This window comes from Gopherus flavomarginatus, chromosome 3 (genome assembly GCF_025201925.1).
Source record: "Gopherus flavomarginatus isolate rGopFla2 chromosome 3, rGopFla2.mat.asm, whole genome shotgun sequence".
Taxonomy (NCBI): Eukaryota; Metazoa; Chordata; order Testudines; family Testudinidae; genus Gopherus; species Gopherus flavomarginatus.
The window spans coordinates 141773790-141781423 of NC_066619.1; the positions used below are offsets into that span (position 1 = coordinate 141773790).

At 47.3% G+C, this 7634-nt stretch overlaps 1 long non-coding RNA gene across 1 annotated transcript in view; it reads left to right on the forward strand.

Annotated features, from left to right (window-relative positions):
• Positions 1-6915, forward strand: part of LOC127048499 (uncharacterized) — a 60572-nt gene extending 53657 nt beyond the window's left edge. Inside the window, exon 3 of the long non-coding RNA XR_007773696.1 lies at positions 6822-6915. This is a non-coding gene — a long non-coding RNA (uncharacterized LOC127048499). The remainder of the gene's footprint in view (positions 1-6821) is intronic.
• Positions 6916-7634: the final 719 nt, after the last annotated feature.

A 7634-nucleotide genomic window follows, 5' to 3' on the forward strand; every position in this document is an offset into this window, starting at 1 on the left:
ATTCACCCACGAAAGCTCATGCTCCAAAACGTCTGGTAGTCTATAAGGTGCCACAGGATTTTTTGCTGCTTTTACAGATCCAGACTAACACGGCTACCCCTCTGATACTTGACATAAGTTATGGTAACTGAAACATTCAATTGCTCTCACACAGCAGTAACCAGAGCCTGGTATTCCCTGCAGTGCAGGCCCAAACTTCCAAAATGGAGGATGCCATTGATCTCTGCAACTACCCCCTGGACTCTTGCAGATCAACAGTAGAAGCTGCCACACACATGCTCTGTGACCCCAATGGGCAAGTCCTGTCATTTCTCTGCCTCACTTTCTCCTTTGGTCCGTGGAGATAATATGCGTGGTAATGTCTGATTTGTATGAGATTTATGTGTGTGACTTCAGTAAAAAATACATTATAGAATAATACTAACATTCCTCCAGCACCAGCATCCTGATCTGACCCCAGTGTCACTCCTCTTTGGGACCTGCTCAGGAGGAGAGATCACTGATGCACATTCGGGGTATATTCTGAATGTAGCTTGTTTTACATATACACAACCAACACTCTTAGACTGTAGGTGACCAAACAGCATGCAGGGAATCTCTTCTCCCAGGCATCTCAGTCCAATAGCACTGATTGGTTCCCAGCACTCTGCCCAAATATCCCAGCAAATCTGCCTCAAGAATTAACTCCACTCAGAGCAAACTGTCCTGGTGCTCACACGGTTCCTCTTCCAAAGACCACTAACTCTAACAGAACCTTGCTTAACCACCACTAAGGACAAGACAACATGTCTTCCTAAGACTCTACATTTGCTCACACATGAAGAAAAATAATTTGGAAGGTCATGCAAAATAGCGCTACTTTGCAGTGATCTTGCAGTAACAATAATATTTACCTACCAGTACCTCAGAAAGAAAGTTTAAGGATTTGTTGATGAATGCTTTAATGTGCTTTGAAATCCTTAAGTAGAAAGTGACAACGATATGTCAAATGTATCAATAAGCAAGATGGCTAACATAGCGAGGAGGGCTTTAAACTAGGTTCACCAGGGGAAGGAGACCAAAACCCTGAGTAAGTGGGGGAATGGGACACCGGAAGGAAGCATGAGCAGGATAGTGCAAGAGGGGACGACTCCTGTCTCAGACTGAGAAAGCAGGACAATCAGCAAGTTATCTTAACTGCCTATACACAAATGCAAGAATCAAGGGAGAACTGGAAGTCCTGGCACAGTCAAGGAACTATGATGTGATTGGAATAACAGAGACTTGGTGGGATAAATCACATGACTGGAGTACTGTCATGGATGGATATAATCTGTTCAGGAAGGACAGGCAGGGCAGAAAAGGCCGGGGAGTTGCATTGTATGGAAGAGAGCAGCATGACTGCTCAGAGCTCAAGTATGAAACTGCAGAAAAACCTGAGAGTCTCTGGATTAAGTTTAGGAGTGTGAGCAACAAGGGGGATGGCGTGGTGGGCGTTTGTAATAGACCACCAGACCAGGGGGATGAGGTGCATGAGGCTTTCTTCTGGCAACTCACAGAAGTTACTAGATCACAGGCCCTGGGATACTTCAATCGTTCTGATATCTGCTGGGAGAGCCATACAGCAGTGCACAGTTAATCCAGGAAGTTTTTGGAGAGTGTAAGGGACAATTTCCTTGTGCAAGTGCCAGAGGAACCAACTAGGGGCAGAGCTCTTCTAGACCTGCTGCTTACAAACCGGGAAGAATTAGAAGGGGAAGCAAAAGTGGATGGGAACCTGCAAGGCAGTGACCATGAGATGGTTGAGTTCAGGATCCTGACACAAGGAAGAAGGGATAGCAGCAGAATACGGACCCTGGACTTCAGAAAAGCAGACTTTGACTCCCTCAGGGAACTGATGGGCAGGATCCTCTGGGACAACGACATGAGGGGGCAAGGAGTCCAGGAGAGCTGGCTGTATTTTAAAGAATCTGTACTCAGGTTGCAGGAACAAACCACCCCAATGTGTAGAAAGAATAGTAAATATGGCAGGTGACCATCTTGGCTTAACAGTGAAATCCTTGCTGATCTTAAATGGAAAAAAGAAGCTTACAAGAAATGGAAGATTGGACAAATGACCAGGGAAGAGTATCAAAATATTGCTCAGGCATGCAGGAGTGAAATCAGGAAGGCCAAATCCCATTTGGAATTGCAGCTAGCAAGAGATGTTAAGAGCAACAAGAAGAGTTTCTTCAGGTATGTTAGAAACAAGAAGGAAGTCAAGGAAAGTGTGGGCCCCTTACTGAATGAGGGAGGCAACCTAGTGAGAGAGGATGTGGAAAAAGCTAATGAACTCAATGCTTTTTTTGCCTCTATCTTCACAAACAGGATCAGCTCCCAGACTGCTGCACTGGGCAGCACAGCATGGGGAGGAGGTGAGCAGCCCTCTGTGGAGAAAGGTGGTCTGGGACTATTTAGAAAAGCTGGATGAGCAGAAGTCCATAGGGCCGGATGTGCTGCATCCGAGAGTGCTAAAGGAGTTTGTGGATGTGATTGCAGAGCCATTGGCCATTATCTCTGAAAACTCATGGCGATCGGGGGAGGTCCCGGATGACTGGAAAAAGGCTAATGTAGTGCCCATCTTTAAAAAGGGAAGGAGGAGGATCCGGAGAACTACAGGCCTGTCAGTCTCACCTCAGTCCCTGGAAAAATCATGGAGCAGGTCCTCAAGGAATCAATTCTGAAGCACTTAGAGGAGAGGAAAGTGATCAGGAACAGTCAGCATGGATTCCCCAAGAGCAAGTCATGCCTGACTATCCTAATTACCTTCTATGAGGAGATAACTGGCTCTGTGGATGAGAGGAAAGCAGTGGGTGTGTTATTCCTTGACTTTAGCAAAGCTTTTGATACGGTCTCCCACAGTATTCTTGCCAGCAAGTTAAAGAAGCATGAGCTGAATGAATGGACTATAAGATGGATAGAAATCTGGCTAGATCGTCAGGCTCAATGGGTAGTGATCAATGGCTCCTTGTCTAGCTGGCAGCCGGTATCAAGCGGTGGGCCCCAACTGTCGGTCCTGGGACTGGTTTTTTTCAATATTTTCATTAATTATCTGGAGGATGGCATGGACTGCACCCTCAGCAAATTTGCAGATGACACTAAACTGGGAGGAGTGGTAGATACGCTGGAGGGTAGGAATAGGATACAGAGGAATCAAGACAAGTTAGAGAATTGGGCCAAAAAAAATCTGATGCGGTTCAACAAGGACAAGAGCAGAGTCCTGCACTTAGGATGGAAGAATCCCATGCACTGCTACACACTAGGGACTGAATGGCTAGGAAGCAGTTCTGCAGATAAGGACCTAGGGGTTACAGTGGACAAGAAGCTGGATATGAGTCAACAGTGTGCCCTTGTTGCCAAGAAGGCTAATGGTGTTTTGGGCTGTATAAATAGGGGTATTGCCAGCAGATCGAGGGACATGATCATTCCCCTCTATTTGGCATTGGTGAGGCCTCATCTAGAGTAGTGTGTCCAGTTTTGGGCCCCACACTACAAGAAGGATGTGGAAAAACTGGAAAGAGTCCATCGGAGGGCAATAAAAATGATTAGGGGGCTGGAGCACATGACTTACGAGGCGAGACTGAGGGAACTGGGATTGTTTAGTTTGCAGAAGAGAAGAATGAGGGGGGATTTGATAGCTGCTTTCAACTACCTGAAAGCGAGTTCCAAAAAGTATGGATCTAGACTGTTCTCGGTGGCACCTGATGAGAGAACAAGGAGTAATGGTCTCAAGTTGCAATGGGGGAGGTATAGGTTGGATATTAGAAAAAACGTTTTCACTAGGAGGGTGGTGAAGCACTGGAATGGGTTACCTAGGGAGGTGGTGACATCTCTTTCCTTAGAGGTTTTTAAGGTCAGGCTTGATAAAGCCCTGGCTGGGATGATTTAGTTGGGGATTGGTCCTGCTTTGAGCAGGGAGGTTGGACTAGATACTTCCTGAGGTCCCTTCCAACCCTGATATTCTATGATTCTGTGAATGGGATGATTCTGGAAGCTTGCAACAACCTTGGTGTTGAGACAGGGAATTTTTATGTCGTTATCAGCAGGGCATCATGTAAACTTAGGGCCTCATTCTCATTTACATTATGGTTCCTTTCAACTGCTCTGGCAGATTTTCACACTTTTCTCTGCAACCATGAGGGCCAGAAATATATTATTAAATGAAAACTGAGTCACTCAGATAATTGGAAGATTCCAGAGCTGGGGCTTTAAAAATATTAAATATCAAGAGAAAATCAGAAACATTGGCAAAACTGGCACTATTATTTAGTGTTTGTATTGCAGTAGGACCTAGTAGCCTCAGCTGAGATCAGAGCTGCTTTGTACAGGGTGCTGTGTACATACATATAATAAGAGACAGTCCCTGCCCCAAAGAGTCTGCAATCGAGCTAGACATCGATGGATGGGGAAACAGATGCCAGAGTTTAAAGCATGAAGGGACCATTAGGTCGTCTAGTCTGACCTTATGCATCTCACAGGCCATTAATCTTCACCCAAATACTCCTATGTTGGGCCCAATGACTTCAGTTAAAGTATTTCTGTCTTCAGGAAACTAACTGGTGTGTGCCACAGGGAGATGCACCCCCATGGCCCTGTGATGCCAGAGATGTGGTTCGGGGATGTGCGCTCTGCAAGCCAGCGAGCAGAATGCAGTTCTCCTGGCTCAGTGCCCTAGCCAAGGGACCAGACAACTGGGGGCATCTTTTTCAGTTGTTACTAGATTGGCTGAATTCCCCAGGCTGAGGAAGTCTCTACCCATCATGCTTTAGTCCCATCCCATTCAAGGATTACATTTGGGTCCATACTATCCCAGCCAAATTCTCAATGGCCCATATGCCCCTGCGGGCTCCTCTCTCAGGAAAGTGATCTAATATTCTGCCTTCCTTATTCTTGCCCATTTTGTTAAAACAATTGCTCCTAGTTTTGTGTTTGCCTGGATTTAACTCACAGTTACCGTCCAGATTGTAAGTGCTTGAAAATGCTCCCTGTGGCCTTTAATTTTCCCAAAGGCGCCCGTTTAGCCATGGTCACAGAAAGGCTGCTTGGGATGGACTCAGACGCTGACATGTTCAGAGATCAGTGCTGCCCAGTGGAAATCCAAAGGCGGAGCATATTCAAAAGCAGTTTCCAGTTCCACCTGCAGTACATTTCTCCTTCTATTGCCTCGGGTTGGGTTTTAACCCATTCACTGCTGGCAGAAACCCACACAGAGAACCACTGCTTTTGACATTTGAAAGCAATCACATTGGCCCAAAGGATCTTCTTAACTTACCATCCTTAAGGGGGGAGACTCTCCTCCAGCTGCCAGTCTGAGTGCTGGGTAAGCAAAGTGTGAGGAAGTAGGTGGATAACTCTCCCCCTGCAGCCCTCCCTACCCCTCTCCCCTGGCCCCCAAGATGAGTTCAGTGATTTTAGACACAACAAATCCTGCCTCTTGGCAGGGGGTTAGACTCAATGACTCTTGCAGTCCTTGCTAACCCTATGGTTCTAGGATTCTATGATTGCCTGCATGGCCTCCTTAAATCCTCATTTGTCCATAAGAACTTGTCTTCACTGTATCAGAGGGTAGCCGTGTTAGTCTGGATCTGTAAAAGCAGCAAAGAATCCTGTGGCACCTTATAGACTAACAGACGTTTTGGAGCATGAGCTTTCGTGGGTGAATACCCACTTCCTCAGATGCATGTAATGGAAATATCCAGGGGCAGGTATATATATGTGTGCTAGCAAGCAAGCTAGAGATAACGAGGTCAGTTCAATCAGGGAGGATGAGGCCCTGTTCTAGCAGTTGAGGTGTGAAAACCAAGAGAGGAGAAACTGGTTCTGTAATTGGCAAGCCATTCACAGTCTTTGTTCAATCCTGAGCTGATGGTGTCAAATTTGCAGATGAACTGAAGCTCAGCAGTTTCTCTTTGAAGTCTGGTCCTGAAGTTTTTTTGCTGCAGGATGGCCACCTTAAGGTCTGCTATAGTGTGGCCAGGGAGGTTGAAGTGCTCTCCTACAGGTTTTTGTATATTGCCATTCCTAATGTCTGATTTGTGTCCATTTATCCTTTTCCGTAGAGACTGTCCAGTTTGGCCGATGTACATAGCAGAGGGGCATTGCTGGCATATGATGGCGTATATTACATTGGTGGATGTGCAGGTGAATGAACCAGTGATGGTGTGGCTGATCTGGTTAGGTCCTGTGATGGTGTCGCTGGTGTAGATATGTGGGCAGAGTTGGCATCGAGGTTTGTTGCATGGATTGGTTCCTGAGCTAGAGTTATTATGGTGTGGTGTGCAGTCACTGGTGAGAATATGTTTCAGGTTGGCAGGTTGTCTGTGGGCAAGGATTGGCCTGCCACCCAAGGCCTGTGAAAGTGTGGGATCATTGTCCAGGATGGGTTGTAGATCCTTGATGATGCGTTGGAGGGGTTTTAGCTGGGGGCTGTATGTGATGGCCAGTGGAGTCCTGTTGGTTTCTCTCTTGGGTTTGTCTTGCAGTAGGAGGCTTCTGGGTACACGTCTGGCTCTGTTGATCTGTTTCCTTATTTCCTCGTGCGGGTATTGTAGTTTTGAGAATGCTTGGTGGAGATTTTGTAGGTGTTGGTCTCTGTCTGAGGGGTCAGAGCAGATGCGGTTGTACCTCAGTGCTTGGCTGTAGACAATGGATCGTGTGATGTGCCCGGGATGGAAGCTGGAGGCATGAAGGTAGGCATAGCGGTCGGTGGGTTTTCGATATAGGGTGGTGTTAATGTGACCATCACTTATTTGCACCGTGGTGTCAAGAAAGTGGACCTCCCGTGTAGATTGGTCCAGGCTGAGGTTGATGGTGGGGTGGAAGCTGTTGAAATCATGGTGGAATTTTTCCAGAGTCTCCTTCCCATGGGTCCAGATGATGAAGATGTCATCAATGTAGCGTAGATAGAGAAGGGGTGTGAGTGGACGAGAGCTGAGGAAGCGTTGTTCCAGGTCGGCCATGAAGATATTGGCATATTGTGGGGCCATGCGGGTGCCCATAGCAGTGCCACTGATCTGGAGATATATATTGTCATCAAATTTGAAATAGTTGTGTGTAAGTATAAAGGCACAGAGCTCAGCAGCCAGTTGTGCTGTGGCATCATCAGGGATAGTGTTCCTGACAGCTTGTATTCCATCTGTGTGTGGGATGTTTGTGTAGAGAGCCTCTACATCCATGGTGGCTAGGATGGTGTTTTCTGGGAGTTTTCTGTCTTCACTGTGCACTTAACCTGAGTTTTACCCAAGTGTTGCCCCTAATCCCCTCTCCTGCCACACACAAAACCCTCTCAGCCGAGCAGGGACAACCTTAGGGAAAATGGCATCATGGGGAAACTTGTATTTTGGTGCCCCTGGCCCCCATGGGCTCCCTTCACCCCTAAGCCCTGTACTCCCCTCCCTCCCTTCACACCTAACCCCTGCCCCCCTGCACCCCAATCCCTGCATCCCCCTCCTGCGCCCACAGGGGGAAACTGACCTGGATGTGGGGAGTATCTAGCATTGCTGCTTGCTTCCCCCTCCTCGGCTGTTACTCCTCCATGCACACCTAGGGGCTGTGAGGGGGAATGAGGAACGATGTTGAGGCTCCCTGCATCCAGGTCACTTTTCCCACCTAGGCTG